This window comes from Scatophagus argus, chromosome 14 (genome assembly GCF_020382885.2).
Source record: "Scatophagus argus isolate fScaArg1 chromosome 14, fScaArg1.pri, whole genome shotgun sequence".
NCBI classification, from domain to species: Eukaryota; Metazoa; Chordata; class Actinopteri; family Scatophagidae; genus Scatophagus; species Scatophagus argus.
The window spans coordinates 2,474,588-2,482,804 of NC_058506.1; the positions used below are offsets into that span (position 1 = coordinate 2,474,588).

General features: G+C 41.8%; 1 long non-coding RNA gene across 1 annotated transcript; it reads left to right on the forward strand.

Moving 5' to 3' along the window:
- Positions 1 to 405: 405 nt before the first annotated feature.
- LOC124070702 lies at positions 406 to 2,370 on the forward strand. The gene is made up of 2 exons (XR_006845226.1): positions 406 to 914; positions 1,644 to 2,370. It is a non-coding gene; the product is annotated as an uncharacterized LOC124070702 (long non-coding RNA).
- The last annotated feature ends 5,847 nt before the right edge of the window (positions 2,371 to 8,217 follow it).

Sequence of the window (8,217 nt, forward strand, 5' to 3'; positions counted from 1 at the left end):
GTGTTAAATAATTTCAATAAGTACATATAGGACAGGCGTGCAGTGTGGCAACACGTGTACATTATGGCATACTGCATACACTGATGCACCTGTTGCCCTCATATACTGATTGAATTCTAATCCGCATTATAGGTCTGTCAGATACATGATTTGCTCTGTGAGCAGTTAAAAGCTGTGAAGAAGGAAATACATACAGGCTTTACAGGGAGGTGGGAGAAAGTGCTATTTCCAGCCTATTATCTTGCTACTGTTGACATTCTGAAGATGGCAGACCAATGTGGCTGTCCTGCATTAACAGGGAGCACTGAGCACAGACTGTGGAAGTCAGAAAAAGAAAAGCAGCATAAAAAAACAGATAGTGTAGGGGCATGACATTTTTTAAAAGCCTTTATACTGAAACCAGGGGTGGAAAGTAACGAATTACATTTACTCACGTTACTGTAATTGAGTACTTTTTATGAGTAACTTGTAATTTTCAGAGTAGTTTTTGAAATGCGTAATTTTTACTTTTACTCAATTACATTTTGACCCAAGTATTTTACTTCGCTACATTTGAAACCCCCTCACGTTACTGAGTACAACACTGATAGTTTAAAAAAAAAATTGGGCGGAAAACCACTTTGTCCCCGGGATTGAACGTCAATTAAGCGACATTCCATTGCGCGCGCTCTAGATTCCAACGCGTAGGGATGGCTGTTGCAGGTGAGGTGGTTACAATGGACGAGGAGGAACAGTCAGAACGGAAAGAAGAGGAAATACAAAACAAAAACCCTTGGCCCAACTTGGAAGAGCTCTTCGTGTTCAAACGCCAACAGGGGAACAACGTAATAATGCAGTGCAAAATGTGTTTGCCCAGCAAAACGGAGCTTTCAGCCTACAAAACTTCGACGTCTAACTTGCGAAAGCATGTGGTGGTAAGTTAGCACAAGTGTTTTGTCCTTTCATTCCAAACCGTTAATTTATTATTTGTTTTAACTACATCCCATATAACAACCTTCCCATGTAAGCACGCTGTGCCGTGCCGTGCCGTCATGATGTTATTTTCACCATGATCAAGCCAAGTAAACGAGGGAAGGGGGTGAATAGTGATCGTTCAAAAGTATGGGTGAGTTGAGAAGGGCAGTTGCACGTATTGAAGTTTGCTAAATGTGACGATAAATGAAATGGGATGTTTTGATAGTTTTGAGTATGAGGATAAGGATTGAGGCGATATAACTACACAACATAACGTTATTTAATATGTAGAGAGATTTCCTCAGTTTTTCGCTGTTCGGGACGCCGAGCAATCACCACAGGACTATTATTTTTGCTCTACCCTTTTCTATGATTGTAGCCCTGTCACCTTCAGTTTACAGTTTACAGGTGCAGTGTGTAATATTTTTAGTAGTCTTGTTCATTTGTTTTCTCTCAATAAATGCATATGAACAACATTTCAATGTAGGATCCAAGGAGTTTTATCAGCCACATGCGTAGAAATGCTAAAAAGCATAACATAATGTGAAATTTACAGTGGGAGGTGGGGTATTGAAATGCACTAGTGGGCTATTGAAATGCAGTATGTTATATGACTTAGCTGATCATAGTACTCTTTAAGAACAAATAGCTCTGTACTTAATATCCCTACGGTGTCTGCCATTAAACAGGACTTCTTTATGTGAGGCATCAACTGGACCAGATGGCAGATGCTGAGGTGGAGCAGGGTGCAGGGAGCAGGCAGCATTCATCAGACGAGGAGGACTACTTTTCAGCAATGAAGTCCCGCAAGTCAGAGGGTTCTGGGGAATTGGAGGGGTATCTGGCCTGTGCATCAGACAGCATGGACCTGCTCAATTCCTTTCCAAACATTAAGAAACTGTCGTTGAAGCTCAACACAGGCCTTCCTGCCTCAGCCGCCTGTGAGAGACTATTTAGTTCTGCCGGGTTGCTCTTCACGGCAAAGAGAGCAAGAATTACAGCCCAAAACTTTGAAAACCAGCTGCTGCTGAAACTAAACAAAAGCTTTACTGGTCTGAAATTGTAGATTGTGGGCTTCCTGGGGACATGTTATTGTGAATAGTACGATCCTGAAACCATTTTAGTTTGAATAGTCTGATCCTGAAGCCATTTTAGTTTGAATAGGCTGATCCTGAAGCCATTTTAGTTTGAATAGTCGGATCCTGAAGCCATTTTTAGTTTGAATAGTCGGATCCTACAGTATGTGCATTTTATTTTGATTTGTGAGACTTCGAATACTGTAATTCTTTTCTCATAATGTTGTTGGCTGGACAATAGGATTGAAACTGTTACTGAGCTCAGTCAAGGGTTTCTTTTAAGTGTGGATGTGCACTTATTCAACTTCGAGGCATATTAAACAACTTGTGCTGAACTTTATTCATGACTCATCCTTTTTGCGTTAGATAAATGAAAGTAATGAAGTAACTAGTACTCAAATTACATTTTAAATGAAGTAATTTTGTACTTTTACTCGAGTACATTTTTAGATGCGTACTTTTACTTTTACTCTGAGTAGAATTTAAGCAAAGTAAAGATACTTTTACTCAATTACATTTTTTCAGTACTTTTTCCACCCCTGACTGAAACACAAATAGATAGAGGTGGTGGTGTTGAACAGTGGTTCCCAAAGTGGGTTCCATTTTACATTATTATTTATATTAAAGATAATATTCTGAGTGACTGATCATGAGTCTACATAATATATATTATAATATATATATAAAAATTATATATATATATATAAAATTCAGAATAGACTTTAAAATTCTCCTACTTACATATAAGGCCCTAAATGGACTAGCCCCATCATACCTGCAGGATCTAATAGTCCCAAACATTCCCTATAGAACACTCAGATCACAGAGTGCAGGTTTACTTGCAGTTCCCAAAATTCATAAAGTAGAACGGGAGGACGAGCCTTCAGCTATCAGGCACCCCTGCTGTGGAACCAGTTGCCAGTCTGGGTTCAACAGGCAGACACCACCTCCACTTTTAAGACCAGACTAATTTATATATATATATATGGTTCCCTTACCTCCTGTGAAGGGAAATCTTAATACTTTAGCATACCAAGACATTATGGACAACGCTATGCTTCCAACTTTGAGGCAAAAGTTGAAGGCCCATTTCTATTCCAGCATGACTGTGCCCTAGTGCACAAAACAAAGTGCATAAAGACATGGTTGATGAGTGATGGTGTGGAAGAGCTTGAATGGCCCACACAGAGCCCAGACCTCAAAACCCATCAAACACCTTTGGCATGACCTGGACTGGAGATTGCGAGCCAGGCCTTTTCATCAGTGCCTGACCTCACTGTTGCTCTACTGCATGAATAAGCAAAACAGTCTTGTGGAAAGCCTTCCCAGAAGAGTGGAAGCTGTTATAGCTGCAAAGCTGTCTATGTATTTAGAATGTGATGTCATTAAAGTCCCTGTTGGTGTTGTTTGATTTGTTTTTGTCTATATTGATGGCGTTACATTGTCTATTCACTGTATGAAGTACAACCTTATAGTGAGACGTTAAACTGTAATGATCAAGCCTGTGAAACCCTGAGCTTCGTGCACTTTCACATAACAAACACCAGTGCTGAATACCACAATTGCAGTGTGATTTCACACCAGTGCTGCAGAAGCTCCTCTACAACTCAAGTATGAATACACCCTGAAGGTCCCTCAAGGAGCTTTCTCTTCTTACACAGAGCTCAATTCCATGCCTCTCAGCGCTGTCCTTCATAACTCCCCTTCTCTGTCTGGTGGGCAGATGTAAGAGTCCAGTGTAAAAGTGGTACTGGCTTTCCTCCCCTACCCTCTTCATAGGTTGTCAGGTCTAAGCCTCACTACCTCAAGGGGAAAATGTGAGATGATGGGTGAGAGTAAAGTCCAAATGCTCACAGAGGTCGGGGAGAGGGGCGCGGAACATTCCACAGGGCTTAGTTACCTCTGGGAGAGAGATACCTGGGGCCAGAGGGACAGTGATCAATGTCAGTGAAAGCGAGGCAGCACTGAGCAAACCTATCTTGACAGCCTCAGTAAACAGTAGAAAATGGCTAGAACATTTATCAACCAGGAACACTTTGGTTGTGTCAGAAGAGGTTGATGTTAAACTTGTAAGCCTTACTGATTCTTTGTTTGCTTGAATGAATAAATGGATGAATGAATGAATGAATGAATGAATGAATCCCTTTGAAAAACTCAAGAGCAGAAATAATAACCCAGTTACCCCAGATAATGTGTAGACCTTGCTGTGAGCATTGGATAGAGCCTTTCTTCTTTCTGTATTGCAAGCAGAAGGAAGCATACATACACTCATGTAGGAGAGGCTAAATTTGTGGAAAACTATGTATTTTTGATTTTGAGGTGAATTAAGGTTAGGATCATTAAACCTGTGGGATGCTTTTACTCCTATAAACACATTTTTTTTGTGATCTGTAATTGTGGTTGGTATGGAATTGGATTGCATTGAGGCACATAGAGGCACAAAGACACAAAGGTGCATTCAGCCAACAGACACACACACACACACACACACACACACACACACACACACACAGTCTTATCCCTTTCATCACTACCTTCACCACCTCAGCCTTTCCCCTCTCCATCAGCAATTCTTTTTTTCCGCCATTGTCAGAGATGGCTTTATCCCTGTGAATGCAAGGACATTGCTTGGCTGTAGGCTAGGCAGCGCCACACTAGAAGGAAGCCCTTTACACAGGATTTTGGCTTTCTCCCTCCTGACAGGGTAGAAATCAAAATCTCTTGTTCGCTGAAAATTATTGCTGGATTACCTTTGTCTCCCAGCGGCTGTGCTGTCAGAACTAAACCTAGCCAGCCTGGATTTATGGCCTGCGCGGGTGTGCGAGTGAAACAGCACACAGAAGAGGGACTACACAAGCGTTTGTGTTTGCTGTTTTCATTATATATGTCCATCTAAGTGTGCATATCCCCCCTCCCTCCCTCCACCCCATGCCTCATCATCATCATCTCTCCTTGCCTTTGTCTCCCACGCTCCCTAATGATGACAAGAATGAACACACTCCCAGAGAGCCAGGTTTCCACTTTAATGTCTCCCTGCTTTACTCCCTTGCTCTCGGCTCAGGTTTCTCCCCACCCCTGCTCTCTGATTTACAACATCCCCAGTGGCTGCTGGGGAAGAGGGACAGAAGTGGAAGCAGAGGAAAGGGGGGATTCATTGTTCTCTTTCTCTCTCCACTGTCTGTCTTTATTTATGACATCTCCAGCATGACCGGGGACATGGCGTGACCCCAGGGAGAACGTGTAGCCTGCAGTATGCCGGTGACGGTGACCTAGCTGAGTTTTGTGGCTGATTACAAGACAATAGGCCCTTGCCCATCACTCCGAAAGAAGTCAGCTGGGTTAAGGTTTGGCTGAATGAGGGCTATCACGGGATTGCACGCAAGGTTGGACCATGAGGGGTGAATAATGGTTACATTTGGGAGGAAAGGAGGGGACTGGGAGGTTTAATGCATTAAGTGTAACAATGAATGTTTGCCAATGTCATCTGACAACGTCCCTCAGGGAGGTGTCACATGTTTTGTATTGTTGTCCAGTGTTGATAGAAAACAGCAACCCTGATGCTCCTATAACCAGCACTGGAGGAACAGAGAGAGTTCACTGTGACATTGTCATTTCATCTGTTTGGTCCATATTTGGACATGTGTTTTCCTGATCTATTTTACCTAGGCATTTAAAGGATCCACCCCGTGTTCAGCCAGTATTGTAGCATCAGGTTTCACTTGCTTTGCAGCTTTTTTTCACTTCATTTGAAACTATGCTTTGACTACATACCTATGCTGTCGACTGACAAAATTAAAAACCTCACCTTTTGAGCATTGTTACAGCTGTTCTCTTACAAATCCCACTGAGCAAATTTTTAAAATACCATAATGACAAATTATTTTGGAATCTTATATTTTATTTAGAATTAGGCAGTGCTTTGAGATAAATCATGCTCTCAGTGACAGTGTAAACATGCTGTTATTAAGAGTGCAATGTGTAAGATAGTTGATTGTTAAGTCTTATTTACAGGTCATTAAATCTTGGCTTTTGGTTGGCAGGTCTAGCTGGTCCCCAAAGCAAAGCAACAACTATCATCTATCTTACATATTGTAACTTTAAGATGTAGGAGTGCAGGGAGTCTAAAACTGAGACGGAAGGGACAATACAAATGTGTACTGTCTTCCAGAACCACCAATAGCCCACTGTCGCTGCTTGATCTCTTTTACTTTCACCCTGAGTCTGACTCACACTGATGTGTCAGAAAACTTTAACTTCTGTTGTCCCAAATTTAAAGACTGTCCATCCAATGCATCAACCTCATAAACAGTCAGGGGGTTAGCATAGTCACTGGGATACATCACTTGGAGACTATGAATGTCAGTAAAAATGTCATTGAAATCCATCCAATATTTAGGATATTTCAGTCTGGACAAATGTGGTAGACTGGCCAGCAGACCAATATTGTTATCCTTTATAGCCAAGCTGCTAGCACAGCCAATAATACTTGCCGTGAACAACTGCCTTTTGATAGGCCTACTTGGCACAGCAGCTCATGTCAGGACATGAGCCCACAAAGGTTAATGCAGGTAATGACCTATTTGCAGTTGTTAGACAAGGTTGCTGGAGCACAAAGTGGTATAAACACCTGTTTGACTGAGTTTTAGAGCAGGTGGGAAGGCCAAAGAGCAAAGGCCAGAGTCTGTCAGGAAACAGTTCTTAGAAGTGAACCATTGTTGTGTGAACCATTGGGAGTGGCTGAGAATAGCATCCTCAATAAACACAACAACTGATATGACCCAACCTTACAGCTGTCTAGGCAACTGTTGTTGCACATTATTTACACTCCATTACCTCTTCCTGGGTCCTGTGGCTATGGCCATGACAGTGAATACACATTCTGTCTGTGTTCCAGAGGCAGACAGTTCATCGCAGTAGCAGACATGCAAAAATTATCCACATGCATATTTAAAGCTTAAATTACAGTCTTTCAAATTTACTTTAGCTGATTTCATGATACAAAACAGTTTTTGGACAACATTTAGTTTAAACACACTCTCTGTGTGCTAAACCACCAGTCTCAATAAAAGGTTCTGATGGAAAGGGCATGTATTATCTATATATTAGTTCCTTAATGTGTCTGGTTAACATTTATGGGCCGGAACACATGTTGTAAAAAATTTTCATGGTGGATCCCATAAATTGGAGTTGCTGCACAGATCATGTAGGAAACAAAATGAATGCAGATAAGGATGGATATGCAGTGGGATAGGAATTTTGATGAGGATCTTGCAATTAAATCTTGGCTCATTCTCATGTATGCCCTGCAACTGGCTCATAATAAGGACGTTTTTAATGGTCATCACCCCCACTGAGCACCTTCGGAATGAACTGGAACTGGACATTGCGAGCCAAACCTTTTCGTCCAACATCAGTGCCTGACCTCACAAATGCTGTACTGCATGAATGCGCAAAAATTCCAACAGAAACACTCCAAAATCTTGTGGAAAGCCTTCCCAGAAGAGTGGAACCTGTTATAGCTGCAAAGCTGTCTAAATATTTCAAATGCGATGTCATTAAAGTCCCTGTTGGTATAAAGGTCAGATGTCCCAGTTTTTCTGCATAGTGTATCTGGCTGGTATGTGTCAAATATTACCTTATCTTAACCATTAAAACCATACAGTGGTGGAAAATTAAGCACAATTTTGTATATTTACCAACTCCACATTGATGTCAGTGTATTTAGAATGTGATGTTGGGGGCAGTCGTGGATCAGCGGTTAGGGTGTCGCACCCGTAACCGGTGGATCGCTGGTTCGATTCCCCGTACCCCCCGCCGGTGTCCATGGCTGAGGTACCTTTGAGCAAGGTACCTAACCCCCACTGCTCCCCGGGCGCTGCACGCGGTCGCCCACTGCCCCGGGTTTGCTGTGTGTGTGTTCACGTCACTTGGGTGGGTTAAATGCAGAGCACAAATTTCGTTGAAGTGAGTTCCCTCCAATGACAAAATATGTCACTTTCATCTTTCATCTTTCATGTCATTAAAGTTCCTGCTATTGTAATGGTCATGTGTCCCAATACTTTTGCCCATATTGTGTAAATCACATCTACCAGCTGGAATTAATTCATTAATTTTATTTAGTTTTATTTAGTTTTATTTGAAATTAAATCCAAGAATATAATACACATTATTCCTGCATATGTCTTTC